Source organism: Hakea prostrata, chromosome 9 (genome assembly GCF_041222555.1).
Source record: "Hakea prostrata isolate BN-2017 chromosome 9, UWA_Hpros_2, whole genome shotgun sequence".
Classification (NCBI taxonomy): Eukaryota; Viridiplantae; Streptophyta; class Magnoliopsida; order Proteales; family Proteaceae; genus Hakea; species Hakea prostrata.
The window spans coordinates 14,330,360-14,344,427 of NC_142608.1; the positions used below are offsets into that span (position 1 = coordinate 14,330,360).

The 14,068-nt window shown below is 32.7% G+C and overlaps 2 non-coding genes and 1 pseudogene across 2 annotated transcripts; 2 read left to right on the forward strand and 1 right to left on the reverse strand.

The window, feature by feature from the left end:
• Positions 1-543: 543 nt before the first annotated feature.
• LOC149004774 (AAA-ATPase At3g28580 pseudogene) lies at positions 544-1,883 on the reverse strand (annotated as a pseudogene).
• Positions 1,884-12,035: 10,152 nt separating this feature from the next.
• Positions 12,036-12,106, forward strand: TRNAG-GCC (transfer RNA glycine (anticodon GCC)). The gene has a single exon. It is a non-coding gene; the product is annotated as a tRNA-Gly (tRNA).
• Positions 12,107-12,117: 11 nt separating this feature from the next.
• Positions 12,118-12,190, forward strand: TRNAF-GAA (transfer RNA phenylalanine (anticodon GAA)). The gene has a single exon. It is a non-coding gene; the product is annotated as a tRNA-Phe (tRNA).
• Positions 12,191-14,068: the final 1,878 nt, after the last annotated feature.

Genomic DNA, 14,068 nt, shown 5'->3' on the forward strand with positions numbered 1-14,068 from the left:
TTAGATAGGAAAGAAGCACATAATTGGAAGAGAGATTCATTGGTTAAGTGTTGAGTTCTGAGTTCCAAAAGTCCTGCCACCCAGATCCTCTTAGTCCATTCGCAAGATAGATATGCCATAGAGTTTCCGCCTGATCTCCACATAGTTTACAAACAGTGTCCATGTCCGACCATTGGGATAGGATAGACTTACTATACAATGTCCATAGTAATATAAATGATTACAGTGTAAATAAATAATATAAATTTTTTTAAGACTATTTTAAAATTTTAAAATAAATTAAAAATGCCATGTCATTACTTAACTAGATAAGAGACATCAGTAGTAACAAGTAAAGTTTAAAATTAGATTAGTAATTATACTAAAAAAATAATAATAATAACATATGAAAAATTGAAGAAAATAACACTTGCATTGACTGTCTAAATTTTCTTTTCGTGTTTTCGTCACTCCTCATCGCCACCCTGTCGGTTTCAATCTAATGACCTTCCTCCTCCTCCTCGTCCTCCTCTTCCTCTTCCTCTTTTTCGTCGGTGATTTCAACTAATTCCCCTTTTGATGATGGGCCACCTTATTAAGAGCTCGAACTATGCTTGCTAGGGTAGTGGTAGCATCAAAGTCGAACATCTTAGGCATCAAATTCTCTGCAACATCTGCAAGGCTGATCTGGATTTCTTTGAGCAACCCTTGTATTGTATCGAACAATGGGTGTGATTCGACGCCCAAGTAATTCCTGGCTAGAACCTTGAACGCTTCGTAACAACAATAGGACATCTCGATGTGGACATCCATGCGACCACTCCTTATGAGAGCTGAATCCAACTGATCTATATGATTGGTGGTGAAGACGATGATCCTCTCTTGACCGCAGGTAGACCAAAGATCGTCTATGAAGTTGACAAGTCCAGACAGGGTGACTTGGCTTAAGCTTTTGCTGATTTCCTTCTTATCCTTCTTCTTCCTCTGACCAGTGAGGTCAAGTGAACAATCAATATCTTCGATGACGATGGTGGACTTGGGTCCGGTATCATCAAGAGCTTTTGAAGCGTCGTGTTGTTGGTTACAATAGTGAATTCAAGGTCATAGATGTCAAAATTCAATAGATTGGCCATTGCAGTGATCATGGTTGTCTTGCCAGTGTCGGGAGGACCGTAAAGCATGTAACCCCTATTCCAAGCCTTACCCATCTTGGCATAATAATCTTTGCTCTAACTGAACTTGATGAGGTCCTTTTTGATCATCTCCTTCTTCTCTGGGTCCATGGCGAGGTTATCAAAAGTGGCCGGATGCAGCAAAGACACATAATTATTTCATTCTCCTTCCTAATCCTTGGTGTAGAGTCTCCTCTGTCGGTTGCTTGCAACCCTAGCTTGGCCCTCTTTGATGACATGATCGAGGTAATGTTTGAGGACAACTTCATGGTGTTTCTCATGGAATGAGAGCTTGAACATGTGCTTCTCCACCTCCTCAGGGTAGCCAAAGTGGCTGTTGTGGCCGACGGTGACATGGTAGGACCAACGGAAGACGACGACACCACCATCCTCCTCGAAGGTGTCGTTGATGATCTCATCGCCATCGTCCAAGCTGAGCACAACTTTGGCAGAATTGTTGGGTAAGTCAGCCTTGAGAAACCTTCCCTTGGTTAAGGTAAGGTCACTAAGGTAACCCTCTATGGCATTGTAAGCTTCATTCCTGCTGAAACGCCCTTTGTTTTATTCCTTGAAGCAGATCTCCATCTTTGGGAACAATATTCTCATCAATCGAGAAACCCAACCCTCTATTATGTTCAGAAAATCGGGTGAAAAGTGTTGCAGCAACATTGGCCAGCAGAACATCAATGTAGCAATCAACGACCCCAATATTCCAGTCCATGACTCCCACATCTTCTTCTTCTTCTTCAACTTTCGTATAGCTTTCTGTAGCTAGCTTAAATCAACTTAAGTCTCGTTTGATTCCTTTCCTTTGCTTGTGCGGCCTTTGTAGTCTATTCTACCAATTTTGGTGGGATTCTCCTCAAAGAGAAAGAGTTCAAATCCAATTCTGATTATAGGGGTCCTACACATACTTTTTCTAATCCTAAAGGGAATGTTTCACTTACCCCACTTTGTCTAATTTGTGGTCATGGTTCGGAGAATGTATGTCATGCCTTGTTTTTTTGTCGTCTTGCAAAAGAGTGTTAGAGACTATCTCCCCTCCGTATTAATACATCTGATTTTTTAGGGTCAAATTTATTTGATTGGATGGATTTTATCAAAATAAAGTTCAATGGTTATGACAATTTAAACCTAGTGAATCAGCTGTGAAGTGCTTTAGCTTGGTGTATATGGAATACTAGGAATGCAACACTTTTTAGATGGATTGATGCCTCCATTATGCATACAATGACTACTTTCTCTTTTCTATGTGCAGATATACAATCTCATATTGTAGAATTCCAAAGGGCTCGTGGGGAAACTTATCAAAGGCCTAGTCATGTCATTTCTGAAGAACTTGCTCTCTTTCAAATTTTTGTTGATGGATCTTGGGATAGTACTTCAAACAAAGGAGGTAGAGGGTGCATCATGTGGGATTATATGGTGGTTTTGTAGCGGCTCAAAGCAGATGTGAACATAGTGCTTCAGCAACCTTAGTTGAACTTGAAGCTTTTAGAGACGGCATCATTCTCGGCTCTTATTTAGGAGCGGTTGATTTGCATATTCATTCGGACTATTTACTTGTTGTTAATGCTCTCCAAGGTCTCCAATCATCTTTAGATTGGATGTGTCTCAATTTAGTTGCAGATATTTTGAAGCGCTGTTCTTTCTTTCCTAGGATTTCTTTTAGTTATATTCCTAGAATTGGCAATGGTTATGCTGATTTCCTTGCTAAGGGTGCTTGCAGGTTATCTTTAGATAAATCCTGGTGGGGTATATCACCTTTGTTTATTGTGGATTCCTCTCAGTTGTATAGGTCCTTTGACCTAAACTCTTTTGCTTAATATAATCGCAGCTATTTTCTTTTAGCCAAAAAATATAATCCTAAAGGGAAAACAAAAGTCCTTTTTGTAATCAAATTAAAAAGGAAAGTTATAGGCCATTAATGATTTTAGTAAGGGTACCTTTTTTGGTGACACATTCCATCAAAATCAGTTCGTTTGCAGTTGTTCATCTTCTTCTCAGCATCTGCTAGTGGGAGTGAGACTAAATGCTGCGCATTTAATGTGCAATACCTCCTGCCAACGATCGAGATCAAAATCTCTCGGATCTCAACCATCCATCTTGTTTTCAACCCCCTGCGAGACGGACGGTCGAGATCGAAATCTCGGTCAAAATTTCGATCTCGAAGGTTGGTAGCACAGTTAATGCGCAACATTGAAGTTGAACCAGGGCTGATAGTGAGTTTGCAAGATGTAGAGTTGTTGAGGTCAGTGAAACAAATCAATTTTCTATGTGATATGAATATAGTTCTTATTATTTAAGTCATTCCTTGAAGCTTATTAGATGAGTTTTTCTTCTTACAAGGATTCTTCCATTTTCATAACTTCGTATCATACTATCATACTGTACTATACTACTATTATAAAAGTATGAACTCAAGGGACATGGCTACATTTGATTTTCCTCCAATACCCCTCTGTATGCACTCAATTAGATATTTGCATTAATAACAAATGACATCTGTAATGGTCAATTACAATTACAATGATTTTAAATAAAATATTTATTCAAGAAATGTAAATTGATAAAAACAAACTTCATTGAAAACGATGAGATTTTTTAATATCTCCAACCCCTTTGTATGCACTCAATTAGATCTTTGCATTAATAATAAATGACGTCTATAATGGTCAATTACAATTGCAATCATTTAAAATAAATTATTTATTCAAGAAATGTTAATTGATGAAAACAAACTTCATTGAAAACGATGAGATTTTTTAATATCTCCAAAAAAATTACATGGGATTCTGTAAATTTAAGAATCTCATGTAAGTTCTTTTCATTTTCCTAATAAATAAATTGAACCACTTACCAATAACAAGGTCAATCCATTAAAGTTCAATTCATGAAGCAATGGTCAATTACAATTACAATCAGTTAAAAGAAATTTCAAGAAACGTTAATTGATGAAAACAAACTTCATTAAAAACAGTGAAATTTTTTAATCTATGCCCTTGAATTTTTACAAAAAAAATATGATAAATTATGACCAAATTTGTAATTCTAATCTAACAGTTAATCATAATTATTTATCGCAACCATTCTCCAAAAAATATATGATAAATTAGGACTAAATTTGTAATTAGGCTACATTTGGTTTCCCTCCATTACCCCTAATTTGTATTCAATCAATTAGACCTTTGTATTAACAATAAATAATGTCTATAATGGTCAATTAAATTTTTTTAAATTATTTGAATCAATTTAATTCTGAATTTCTCTTATTCTCATTTTTCAAGAAAACAATTAACAGTAATTAGGCCCATTTTTCAAAGAAATCATTAGTAGTAACTAGCCCAAGGGCAAGGAATAGGAAGAGTTTCTACGAAAACCAAAAAATGTTAATGGATAAAGGCCAAGGAATAGCCAGAGTTTCTCAAGAAATCTTAATGGAGGAAGCCCAAGGAGTAGGAAGAGTTTCTAGGAAAACCAAGAAATATTAACGAAGAAAGAAAACTGCCTTAAAAAAAAAACCCAACAGACTCTCTCTTTGATCTCGACTACGATACAAAAGATGGCTTCTAAGTATGTATTTCTCTCTCTTTCCCTGTGGAAAGATTTGTTTCTTTATATATAATACTGAAGCAAAACTCCGTTTGTTCTTTTATCTATTGCAGGTTCTTAAATTTCAGTTTTTTTCGCTAACCTCAATTCCCCTTAATGAACAAAAAGGTAATATATTTATTCCAAGTCTCTCTCTATCGTAAAATTTTAGTTCATTATCGTTGATAATGACCCAATGTAATTGGCACTGAGAAGATCTTTGGAGGCGAGAATCTGCTCTTAAAGGACGACTCCGATCTCAATTTGGTCACTGATAAACTCCGATTGTCATCGATTGATGAAGTGGGAGAAGGTTCGTTAGGAATCGGTGCCAAGGATGACAATGCATTTGCACAATCCGATGATGAATTGGCTCGAATGCTTCAAGTTAGTAGGGTTGCGCCACTAATGGTAGCTTCAAATTGGAACAGAGAAAGAAAATAACTAATGCGAAAACAATTGGGTTTGGCTCGAGTTTTGGTAATTGAGTTAAAGTTCTGATTTTTTTTCTCTCTCCTCCTTTTTCCTTTGAACTTGAAGGCCGAGGAGGAAGCCATTTTCTTCCATCAATTTCATGCCATTTCGCAAGTTTTGATGGTAATGTAATGTGATTTCTTGATGTACACCCCTTTTTTCTGTTTGGCTGATTTTTTTTTTTTTTTTTGGCCAGCTTACGCGCACCACGATTACATCCTCAAGGGAGATTTTATATATATATAATTAATGCAGCCGAATCGGGTGCGAACCCTAGACCTCCCCTAGGGAAGTTGGGCCTTTAACCGCTTTAGTAACCCATCATTGGCTCAGCTGATATTTTCCTTCAAGACTGTAGCATGATTATAATTTGGACTCTTCATCTCTATAGTATGAAGATCTAGTGAGCCAAACAGCAGCTCAGGAAATGGTTCCAGTTGATGAACTTGAGGAGAAAGCATTTATTTCATTAGCTAAGGTCTTTGGTTGCTCACCTTTGTAGTTTTTGAATTTTCTACTTCAATGTCTGCATTTATTTACGTGTTTAGGAACGAATATGTGCCTAAATGTGACAACATGATTCATTTGCATGTGATGTTCCACAATTACTTGCACGGCATCAAAAAATTCCTCCAAATTGTGGTTGGTGTAATACAATCTTACATGTCCATGGCCATTAATTTCCAGTACATCAAAACATTCACCGACTTTTGTCTTGTAAATATATTGCTTAGTATGTCAAACCTTACTATCACTGTTTATGTTGTTGGATTTGTGTGGCAATGCCTTTTTAATTAACGATATCACCCTGAAAACTCATGGATAGTTGTTGATCTTGTTGCAAGATACACATGGAGTACAGGCTTGGATGCAAACCTTTTTTTACTTGTCTCTATGTACTATTGATCAAGCTGTTTTTTTGGCCTCTATGAAACAGTCTTGTGATGATATGCTTGATTTGCCATCTGGAAATCTAATTGGTAAGCATGTTTTATTATATGTCCATTAAGACTATACATTCCAGCATTTTATACTTCTAGATTATTCCAGCATTTTATACTTCTAGATTATTCCAGCATTTTATACTTCTAGATTATATGTGAAGATGCATGGAGCACCCTCTTATTCTGGTTGTGATTGTTTATTCATTTGGAATATGTTGAAAAACCTCTGAGCAAAGAAGGTGAAATTTTTTTTATGTTGTACCCAAAATTTGATTTTAATCTTCTTGAAAGAAAATCCATAAACAGTCATTAAAAAATACACATCACACGCGCATATGCACGTGCGTCATTACTAGTAAAAAATGCACATCGCATTTTTTGCAAATATATATATATACACACTAGTAAAAAATTGCACGTGCAAATGCACATCACTTGTTGTGCTTTATATGTTAAACAGATAATGCTATAAAAAAAAAAGTCTTTGCAAATATTTATATAATGAAATACATCTGTTTCCTTCTTATATTAGGATTCTATTTCTTTCTGTTTTTCAATTTTTATTGTTTTCTTCTCCAAGATATTTTCATAGGAGTGAGATGACTCTGTTTCCCTCCCATTATAGACCTTTATTTCTTTAAATAAAATATTGTACGCTTTTTCCCCTTCTTTCTTATATGGCAGTTCACATGCCAAAGCGGTAAAGTCCAATTTAAATCAACACCTCTAGATTGGCGTAAGTGTCATTTTAGTCATACTATATACAATTGGAGACGTAAAAGAAAGGAGGGGTATGTGATTATAGGTAGTTGTTTGTTTACTTTAGCAATAAAAATGTATGCAAGTGTATGGTATTTTAAAAAGAGAATATTTTATTATATTGATCAATAGCAATTTAAAATATTTCGTTAAAATTGCTTTTATTATTTTGAATGTAAATTAAATAGTCCATTGTAGCCAAATGTAAGGTTGCGTTGTGTTCTTCGATTACAAAAAAAATAGCAATTTAAATATATCGTTAAGATTGCTTTTAAAAAAGAAAGGGGCGTGGGGTGGGGAACACTAGGTTCTATGGTTACTTGGACTCTCCCACAAAGGCCCATTACATCGTTGGATCATAGCTGATCCGATGACCTACATTATAACATGCTTTGGGTATAATTCAAATACCTCAACCATATTTGAGTATAACTCAAATACTTCAACAATCGCATCCTATGTTCTATATATGGCTCTAGCGTTGGTTCTAAAAATGTAATGTTAAACTCACTAGATAATCATTCATAACTTTCCAAAAGAGAATAGTATTCAATAAAATCCAAAAGAACCATTTGAATTAAAACATGAGTTTTAAAACAAATCTAAACCCAATCTAATTAAAAGTTTTTCTTGGAAGTGAATTACTTATTCTCACAAAGAACAATACAACTATTCATTGCATTTTTGAACAATTTACTCATAAAGTGAATCATTCCCGTCAAGATTGATCCTAACAGCTTTGAGTGATTTTACTTGTCAAATAAATCTTTCCACCAAGCCAGAGGATTGGATTCACTCCTGCATTTTTGCCATCCATTGCAAGTTTACCAAAATATGGATTTCATAATATATGAAATCAATCATTTGCATAAGTATCTAGTTTAATCAAAAGAACTTAGTACAACTTACATGATGGCTGAAAAATCATTCGCATTCTTATCAAGTTTTTATACAAAATAAGATTTAAATGGTTTCTTTTACAATGAACCATTCCATGTGTTCTTTGGAATGTTAGAGTTATCATGTCCACATAGTTATTGGTTATATCATCAATTTTGTAATGATAAATCTTTCTATAGAAGACATATCATCAGATGTGGAATTATAAAAAGATAACAATAATATCATCGATATATATCAACAATTTTCATGTTCTTTGTTTGGAATAATAAAGTAATCAAGCTTTATACAAAGGTTGTTATATCATCAATGCGGAATGATTTCATGAACATCTATACTCTATAATCTTGCCAAATTATCTGAAATATGTAAATTGTGATGAATGCTAACTATGGCTAAATGATATTCGAAAAATTCAAAATAACATAGATTTGGATTAAGACCTATCTATTTATATGGTCTTTAACCTCATCTCCCCCAAAATTTTGAATGTTCGATTTATATTTCAATCCCTTTGTAAGGGTATCTACCATGTTCTATCTTAATCACAAATCAAGTAAAGTGATCACTTCTTGTTTTACTAGATAATTCAACACAACTTGCATTAGCTTAATTTATCTCCTCTTACTATTAAAGAGTGAGATATTAGTTATCATTGTTGTTATTTGATTATCACAAAACAAATCTTCAAGTTAATCATAGGAATATCTAAGATCAAATCTTTTAGCCATTCTTTGCCTTATCTCCTCCTAAGGGTAGATAATATAATTATGATTCCTTAAAAGATAGAAATCAAAACAATATAAGTTCATCTCTTGGATTTCTTTTCAACGGCCACTTTACCTAGTGTAAAAATAATCACTAATAGATTTGTTGTTCCTATTTTTTAGCAATAAAATGCATCAGAATTATCCTTCAAAAATTTGAGGATGTCCAATTTAGAAAACAACATAGTTTGTAGTACCCTTAAGATATTTCATTAGACTTTTGAGGGCATTACAGTACTCTGTACTAGGATTAAATGTGAAGCGACTCAACATGCCTACTGTATAGGCTATGTCTGGCCTTGTGCAACTTATTATATACATGAGACTATCAATCAGTTTAGAAGATTCTGATTGATTCACAGCTTCACCATCATTCGGTACAAACTTCTTTTTTAAAATTATATGGTGTCTCTACCGGTTTGCATCCACTGTATCCTCATCTAGAAAGTAGTTTTTCAATATAACTAGATTAACTAAGGGTAATTCCTTGTCCATATAAAAACTTGCTTTCATATCAAGAATGATTTTTTTGATGTCATTCACTATAGAATGAACAGAACCAAGAATCAGCATGTCATCTACATACAAGCAAATAATTACAACCTTATTCGACACAGACTTATAGTGAATGCATTTATCAAAGTTACTAGTTTGAAACCCAAAGCTCTTTACTGTTTTGTCAAATTTTTTATGCCATAATTTAGGTGCTTGTTTAAGATCATATAAAGATTTGTTTAATTTACAAACTTTATGTTTTAGACCTTTCTTGACATACCCTTCAGGTTAGTTCATGTAAATTTCTTTGGCTATGTCTCAATTGAAAAATGTTGTTTTTACATCCATTTGATGCATAATATAATGCTCAATTGATGCCAAAACAATAAGAATTCTAATCGTGGCTAGATGGCAGACGGGTGAGTAGATATCAAAGTAATCCACCCCACTAATTTGAATATAACCCTTAGCTACTAAACGTGCTTTATATCGAGTTACAGATCCATCAAGATTTAGTTTCTTTTTCAAAACCCATTTACAGCCCACACACTTGGCACCTTTAGGTAAATTAACTAAAGTCCATGTGTTGTTTTGTAGTAAAGAGTGCATTTCATCATCAGTTGCCTCTGTCCATAGCAAAAAACTTTAGATCTCATTGTTTTGTTATAAGTAAATGGATAATTCTCTAAATGGCAGGTTACATAGTCCTCACTAAAATCTTTGAGTATTCTATCTCTTTTGGAAGTATGCCTAGGATCTGATTCAAGAATTAAACTGGAATTAGTGTCAAAAGTAATTGGTTCAGATTCCATAATACACGGAGATGATTCACTAAACAAAACAACAACAATCACTTTCATCACATTAATCGATTCACTATTTTATTAAAAAATCAATATTTAAGAACAAAACAACAGCAATCAATTTCATCACTATAATTGATTCACAGTACAATAATCATGGGAATTTGAAACCACAAATAACCACACATGGAATGCCTATTAATTGTTTTATTAAAAAAATAATAATAATCACATATTCAACCTTTTTCTAAAGTAGTCAATGATAACTTTCTTCAAAGTTTAAAAATTAATAATCTCAATTCAACGCAAAAGCTAATGGCGACTTTCTTCAAAGTTCAAAAATAATAATAATCTCAATTCAACGCAAAAGCTAAAGTAATCATAATTGATTGGGATTATTAATCGTTACGATTGATCGGGATTATTAATCAATTCAACCACCAAAACAAGTTAAGCGGGATTATTAATCATTGCGATTAATTTTCTCCGCTTATGATTTTTATCTTTCGAATCCACGAATTTGGTCTGAACTATATTATTTCTCAAAACAAAATCATTAGGGAAAGAGGGAGCAACTTACCTGTATGGAAGAGTTACTCACTAATTAATTGAATCGCAGATAACTTTAAGCAGCGTTCATTCTAATGCTTTAAGATTGTTAGGATTAGGGGTTAAGCATAAGATTGCTTAAAGCATTACACCCTGAGTATTTATATTGGAATACTCAGACCGTTGTTTCTATTTAATATTTATAAATCAACACTAGGTTCTATGGTTAGTTGTACTCTCCAACAAAGGCCCATTACACTATTGGATCATAACTCATCCGATGGCTTATATTAGAATATACATTGGGTATAACTCAAATGCCTCAACCATATTTGAGTATGATTCAAATACCTCAACAAACACATAAGTATAGGATTGAGAAATTGATAGAAACTTGATAGCTGGCAGAGGTAGGGCCGGTGTTGGATGGATCTCTTCGTAGTCTCTCTTAATTATTAACTTTGCCTAATTAGCAGATAGTAAACAATACACAAACAGAACAAGTGCAAGTGAGAGTACTTTTTTTACAGAAACAAATCTAGGAAAGGAGTGATCAAGAAACCCAAGGTGGTCACTGGAAGAAAAGAAGTTAAAAAATGGATTATGGTGAACATGAAGAAGATTGAGCTAGGAGGATTACAAGTTGGTTAAGAGAAAAAACACTGGTTATTGGTTGACACAAAGGCTTATTGGTTGTTGCATGTAAAATTTCATATGCTTTAGGTGGATAAACACTTCCTATGTACATGGTAGAATGTTTGGTCAAATTTGAATCTTTTTGAATTAGAATTTTTTGTCATATCTAGCTTTTTGGACTGGGATTTTCCTTCTCTTACCCAACTAAACCATGGCCAATGGAATCAATCATGCTTTTATTTCCTCATGTTTCTAGAATCCTAACTAGTTATCTAACCCCTGTCTCTTGTTGTTATGATCCAGAAGTAGTATCTACCCTACATTTCCTTCTAGATGATAGTGGGGACAATTTAATGTATAAAATATTTTACGTAATGCTTTTTCTCTTCTCATTAAAGAAAAAAAAAACAAAAAGCCTGCCAACATGTTGAGCATAGCTACTCTACTTTCTACTTTTTTTAGACAAAGTCATGAGCTTGAAATACCACAATTAAGCTTGATATTTTATCAGGTCTATTTTTTATAAAGAAAATAGACCATCCCATTTTCTTTGGATGAATGACACATATCTATTAGTCACATCTAAAGGTTGAAGTAAGATTTAGAAGATAGAAATTCTTTTATTTTAATTTAATCTTAACCTTTGGATGTGACTGATGAACATGTTTCCTTCATTCAAAGAAAAATAGATGGTCCATTTTTTAAATAGAACTGATAAAATTTCTCACAAGTTTTGCTTCCCTTATTTATCAAAATAATAATAATAAACTTAAGTAGATCATATAGTCTTATTGTAAGAAAATTTCCCATTAAAGTTTTTTCGGTTGCTTTCTTTCTATTTCAACCATATGCAAATGCAAATTGAGTAAAAATTCTCCAATAAAATGATAACCATCAATGGTTGGTACGAGAAAAGCACCATCAGAAGTTGTAAACACCTTAGTTTTATGTGCTAAAAGCCAACAAGCACCAGTGGTCTAGTGGTAGAATAGTACCCTGCCACGGTACAGACCCGGGTTCGATTCCCGGCTGGTGCAATATCAGGAGTGCGGGGATAGCTCAGTTGGGAGAGCGTCAGACTGAAGATCTGAAGGTCGCGTGTTCGATCCACGCTCACCGCATGTTAACAACATTTATTTTTTTCTTCATCATTTCGTGATCTAGATAATGCATTCCAATCAATTTATTTTTTTCAATTAATTATTCTTTCCCTTTCATGTTGAAATATCTAATTCATCAAAATGATAATTAAAAAGTCTAGCTTTCAATAAATCTCCAATCATTGAAAATATATTGAATTATATAAGGAGATTCATATCCAACATATATTTTCAACTTTATTTGGGAACTCATCTTTCTGCGCTATGGTGGAGCAATTGGAACATAAACCGCATATCCAAAAATTCTAAAATGAGTATATTCCCAACTTTATTTGGGGACTAATCTTTGTGGTTTATGTTGGAGCAATTGGAATATAAACCGCGCATCAAAAAATTCTAAAATAAGAAATATTTGGCTTCTGACCTTAAGCCAATTATAATTGAGAGAATTTATTACAGCTTATTAGCTAGATGCATACAAGTAATATTGCATACAAAATAACATATTCCCATGCCAACACGAGATTTTGTTATCATAATGGTTTAGCTATTAATTGAAAACATTTAGTAAATGATTGCCAAACTATTTTAGATATAAAAATGAGTAACAAATTATTTAACTGTAATCTCAGTTGTTATATCGGAATCATAAAACCTAAGATTAAATTCATCAGCATTATCAAGACAAAATTGTCTTTATATTATAATCCATATTGTGATATTAATTTAATTATTTGAGTACAAAATATTGTAAATATCAAATTGCAAGTTCATAATAAATATATATGTGATCATTTTATAGATGCATCAACTAAAAATCATATATTATATGAATGATCCATATGATGGATGAATGATCCCATATAATTCACCATGTATAAATTTAATAAATATAGAATATTCAATCTCAATTTTAGCTGATGAATATCTAATAATAGATTTTACTTGAGAACAAACAACATAAGAAAATTCACTTAATTGAATAATCTTCTAGTTCTTCTATAGATGACAAATGAATTTTTTTAAAAAATATTTCACATTATACTTGATCCACCAAGACGTTCCAACCAATCATGCCAAACAATAAAGCTATCAAATCGATATTCTTTGAATTTACCACATGTGTTTCAACCATGCGAATATTCATGTATACAAACTAAGAAAAAGGTCTAACACTTGTGTAGTAATGCATAAATATTCACTTTTACTATCATTTGTAATTTTAATCATTTTAACATATATCTTCAAAACTTAATAAATTTCTTTGAGACTTACTATAAAATAATGCATTATTTATAGTTAATTTCATCTCCTAGATAATAATAGATTAGCTCTTTCGGAGCCTTCAATCAATATTGTACTACCGATTATTATATGAATATTGGCTTCCGCATCATAAAATAAGAGAAATATTTTTTTTCTCTCAATATAATAGCACATTAGAAAATATTCATATTCTTCATCAAAATGAAATAAAATATATCAATTGATATGTAGAAAATTAATATAATAAAAAATTTAGAAAAGAAAAAGAATTACATTTAAGATTAACAAATTAAAATAATATTAATTTCATTTTTATTTGAACTCTAGTAACATATATTCAAAGGAGTTTGCAGCATTTAGATGTGTAGCATTTATAAAGCCATCAAAATCATCATCTTTACAGATAAAATTTGTTTCAGTATCATTATTTTAGAAAGTCCAATTTATCTCCGCAATATTTTCATTCATTTAATTAAAGCTTGATAAAGTTTAACGAAATATTGTAGAGTATGACAAATACATGCCTAATGATATTTTTTTATTACACCGATGATAAATATTACTTTTACTCCTTGAAGAATTACATTAACAATCCTTATTATTATCTTATTTATTTTCATCATAAGAATAATA